The sequence below is a fragment of the Berghia stephanieae genome, chromosome 6, assembly GCF_034508935.2.
Source record: "Berghia stephanieae isolate SIO BIC M18660-M18661 chromosome 6, UCSD_Bste_1.3, whole genome shotgun sequence".
NCBI classification, from domain to species: domain Eukaryota; kingdom Metazoa; phylum Mollusca; class Gastropoda; order Nudibranchia; family Aeolidiidae; genus Berghia; species Berghia stephanieae.
Genome location: NC_088365.1, coordinates 12,146,591 through 12,151,879, shown reverse-complemented (window position 1 = coordinate 12,151,879; position 5,289 = coordinate 12,146,591).

The following is a 5,289-nucleotide window of genomic DNA, read 5'->3' as shown; positions in this document are numbered from 1 at the left end:
GCATTGGAAGTGCATCAGCTGTGTTGCGCGGTGTCAAAAATTATTAGTGTCCTCGTTTATTCTATTTTATTTTATTAATTTTTTTTCTGTTTTTTGTTGTTTGTATACTAATAGTAATTAATTCATTAATTAATGTTATTTCATTTTCAAGGTGAAACTATAAGAATTTATTTGGTGCCTTGTCTTCTCTCTCTCTCTCTCTCTCTCTCTCTCTCTCTCTCTCTCTCTCTCTCTCTCTCTCTCTCTCTCTCTCTCTCTCTCTCTCTCTCTCTGTCTGCCCCCCCTCTCTCTCTCTCTCTCTCTCTCTCTCTCTCTCTCTCTCTCTCTCTCTCTCGTTCGATGGCTATGGAAGAGATGATTGTTTTTGTTTCTTGTTTGTTGTATTTTTATTTTTTTTAATAATCATTTTTTGTTTGTTTGATGTTCCTTGTTTTGTTTTGTTTTTGCTTGTGTTTTTGTTTAGTTTTGTTTTTGTTTAGTTGTTTTTTCAACCCGTACAATAATAATTGAGGGTTTTATCAATTCTAATTTATTTAAGGTATTTCCGAAGTTTCACCAGATTTAATATACCTCACAATACCTACTTAATTCAAACAGCATCCAAATGTCCACTAAATTGCATGCAAGCTGTACAGTTGATCCAACGCCCCAAAACGGTATCTTACTGTGTCGAGGCGACATGACCGTATTTAACATGTCTGATGACCCAAATTGTTATGAGATGGGGTCAAGGTCGGAATAGAAATACTCTCGAATTAAATTAAATTAAATTCCACTTAACGTGCTCAAAACGCTTTACAAGGGGTCGCTGGCCAACAGCAAACACTTTACATGTAGGACGAGACATGACTCCTGTTAGGCGATATTACAAAAAAAATTTCAGACAGAGACAACGCTGTTAACGACCAGGTACTTATTTTACACATGAGTACGGTGAGAGAATGTGAGTAAAGAGCCTTTTCCAAGGACTCAACTATGCACCGAGTGAGGTTCGAACCCATGACCTTCCTATCCGAAAGCGAGTGTCATACCACTAGACCACATAGCCGCATAAAAGAGTATCCAGAGGGGAAAGACACATTATAAATCTGATCATGTTTTGACTTTTACACATTCTGATTACAAGACATATGAAAAGTTTTAGCCAGCATGAAGAATAAATAAGTACTGATTTTCTTTGTTTAGAACCAAGCTGTTGGTTGCTGGGCGACGTGACATCAGACTATTGAATCCAAATTTTACTCTATTTATAAGAATGTCCACACATTCCGTCACTGCGTTCGGTTATCAGACCTGCAAAGACGTGCGCATCGTGTCGGGGTAATGTAAATGCTGAAATTTGAATTTATTGTCAATAATATGGAAAATATGTGAAGACTGTGTGTTTTATTGAGGAGAGTGTGTCTCAAGTCTATAAAATTTCAAATTTATGATTATTTATTTTAGCTTTAACTCACTCAACCCTAACACCGACTTTATCCGTAGTTAACCCGGGTTACTTTTACACATCGAAATAGGAAGACTTTGATGAAATATCGTTGCTTTTACCCTATGCCCATTTATTACATTTTTCTGAGACAAATTATAGGTGTAGTTTCAAAGCTAATGTTTTTAGATTTGACATATTAATTGTGTTTGAATAAAACTATCTATGCTGATTTTTAATACATTTTCCCAATTTTGAAAAGTAGCAAAAGTCTCTAGGATTCAGTGAGTTCAACGAGTTTTACCTCGGCATATTACCAGTTTTGGGCGTTGGGTCACACATTCATCCGCAAACGCCATTTTTCTGTTTGTGCAAGGACATAATAATATTCGGACTAATCACGTCATCCTCTGATATTAGATACCCATAATCCGACACTCATTTGTATCTGAGTGGAGTGGGGTAATGTGCATGTGAATTACTAGATGACACAATGCAGAGGCCTGACTTTGCGATTTAATTCTGTCACCCACTGGGTCACTGATTACGCTCAATGTCGTTTGACTTTATTACAAGATCTACCAAAATCCAATCAAGGCAGCCACGCGATCATGTGACGACTTTACGACCGTCATGTGACCACTCTCCGAAACAATGACAAAACACCTTTTCTAATTTATACATTTGTGACCCAACGTCTCAAAACGGTATTATGTCGGGATGAACTAGATGCTGAAAAGGTCAAATCAAAGGTAAACTGGACAAAATTATGAATGATTAGTATTCAGCAATCTGAAATATGTTATTTATTTTCCTCATCACAAGTCTGATATGTCTGACTACAAATTCAATTTTCAGCATCTTAGTCATCCCGACTTAATACCTTTTTAAGACACATTTGTACATTTATTGGTAAAAAACTATATCACGGTAACCGGTAAAATTCATTCAAAATCTAAGTGTAGGCATGGCAGTTTATCATCTTGTCTTCGTGCCTATATTGATGCAATGCGCTAATCTAAATTACTCACAACATTCGACATCCGATAAAACTACGTGTAATCTTACACATACCTTATTTTAAACAAAAGTAATTTCATCTGCAGGCGTCATGTCTCGTCCTACATGTTAGGTGTTGCTGTTGGCTTGGTATGTATCCCTTGTAAATCGCTTTGAGCAGGTTTAGTGGATATAGCGCTGGACAGTGTGTGGTGGTGGTGGTGGTTAGGGGAGTGCGGTGGTGGTGGTGTTGATGATGACGACGACGACGACGATGACGTTGATACCTAGCCATTAGTGATCGATAGTACTCCTACAAGGCAATACAATCAAGGGTTGTAAAGCAGGAATATTCCATTATTCTAACCTATGGAATCCATTTTCCACAGAAACTGCTGACACGATAAATCGGCACTATAGCAAGCTTGCCAGATTGGAATTTTGAATGCTGAATTCCCCTCTCCCACAAACAAACTGATATTTCATTGGAATTGGCATGTCTTGGAATATTCTTTTCGAGTTTTGTCTTGAGTAGGAGGGGGAAGTTATATTTTCTCTCAACATTCATTTGCTTTTTGTTACAAGGTAAACTAGTACTTTTTACATAATGCCATGTACTAAATAAATCTGCTCTGTTTTGTTGTTGCAATTCAAAAAAGTAGTAGTAGTAGTAGTAGTAGTAGTAGTAGTAGTAGGGTTCTTAATCAACAGCAACACTTAACATGTAGACGAGACATGCCGCCTGTTAGGCGATATTGCATTTTTTTTTCCTCACAGTGACAACGCTGTTAATGGTCAGGTACTCATTTTTATAAATGAGTAAGGTGAAAAAATGTGGGTAAAGAGCCTTTTACAGGGACTCAACTATGCACCGCTCAGAGCGGTAACCATACTATCTAAAGATGGCATTGGCCAAGTGGGAAAATATGGGGCCACCAAAAAGGCGGTGGATTGGCCATGTCAAAGTACGGAGTGGCTGCACAATGGCCCAATATCTTGGAAGGGTTTTTAAAAAAAGACATATATATGAATAAATTAATGAAATAAATGAATAAATAAATAAAAGAATTAACAAAATAAATTGATTAATTATATAATTAATTAATAAAAATGAATTTCCAATACTCTTCAACAGTCTTAACGTCACTTCCTTCCTAATGACGCATGGTAACTTAGTAACACTGGCTCTAAACTATCCGAACAATGGCGGACGCCCGTATGAAATATTTCCCCGGCGAGCATAAAGCGTATCCGGAGGGGGAAAAAAACCACATAAATTTGATCATGTTTTGACTTTTACACATACTGATCACAAGGCATATGAAAAGTTCTAGCCAGCATGAAGAATAAAAAGTAATTATTTCTTTGTTTAGAACCAAGATGGCCGCCGTTGCCGGGCGGCGTAACATCAGACTACTGAATCCAATTATGATAAATTTGACTTTAAATATTATTCTCTACAACTAATTAATCTCCAGACACAATACCACATCAATGCGGTGGGTCACAATTAGAAATTCGTGCTGCTATGCGGTCTAGTGGGATGACATTCGCCATCGGACTAGAAGGTCCATGGTTCGAGTCCCTCTCTGAACGGTGAATAGATGAGTCCTTGTAAAAGGCTCTTTACCCACATTATATCACCTTACTCATTTATAAAAATGAGTACCTGACCATTAACAGCGTTGTCACTGTGAGGAAAAAAATGCAATATCGCCAAACAGGCGGCATGTCTCATCTACACGTTAAGTGTTGCTGTTGATTAAGAACCCTTTATAAAGCGCTTTGAGCACGTTCAGTTGATATTGCGCTATCTGAGGATTTTAGAAATATATTTTCATCAAGCAAGAAACCGCAACGGAAGAAAATATTGTTGTGTTATCACACAGAATAATAATGGATTTTGGTTGACTTGTTCTGAACAGTCGACATTTCACTGCTAGATCTATATTCCATAACTCGATACAATGGGGTGTGAAATTCTACGATCATTATTATCATTACCATTGTCATTATCGTCATTATAACGATTGCCTTGAGATCGATTCTCATACACGGGAGTAGGTGTGGCTTTTACAGATAGATAAACAGAGTGAAGAAGAAGAAGAAGAAGAAGAAGAAGAAGAAGAAGAAGAAGAAGAAGAAGAAGAAGAAGAAGAAGAAGAGAAGAAGAAGAAGAGAGGAGGAGGAGGAGGAGGAGGAGGAGGAGGAGGAGGAGGAGGAGGAGGAGGAGGAGGAGGAGGAGGAAGGAGAAGAAGAAGAAGAAGAAGAAGAAGAAGAAGAAGAAGAAGAAGAAGAAGAAGGGGGAGGAGGAGTAGGAGTAGGAGGAGGAGAGGAGGAGGAGGAGGAGGAGGAGAGGAGGAGGAGGAGGAGGAAGAAGAGAAGAAGAAGAAGAAGAAAGAAGAAGAAGAAGAAGAAGAAGAAGAAGAAGAAGAAGAAGAAGAAGAAGAAGAAGAAGAAGAAGAAGAAGAAGAAGAAGAAGAAGAAGAAGAAGAAGAAGAAGAAGAAGAAGAAGAAGAAGAGAGAAGAAGAAGAAGAAGAGAAGAGAGAAAGAAGAAGAAGAAGAAGAAAGAAGAAGAAGAAGAAAGAAGAAGAAAGAAGAAGAAGAAAGAAGAAAAGAAGAAGAAGAGAAGAAGAAGAAGAAGAAGAAGAAGAAGAATGAAGAAAAGAAGAAGAAGAAGAAGAAGAAGAAGAAAGAAGAAGAAGAAGAAGAAGAAGAAGAAGAAGAAGAAGAAGAAGAAGAAGAAGAAGAAGAAGAAGAAAAGAAGAAGAAGAAGAAGAAGAAGAAGAAGAAGAAGAAGAAGAAGAAGAAGAAGAAGAAGAAGAAGAAGAAGAAGAAGAAGAAGAAGGAAGAAGAAGTGAAG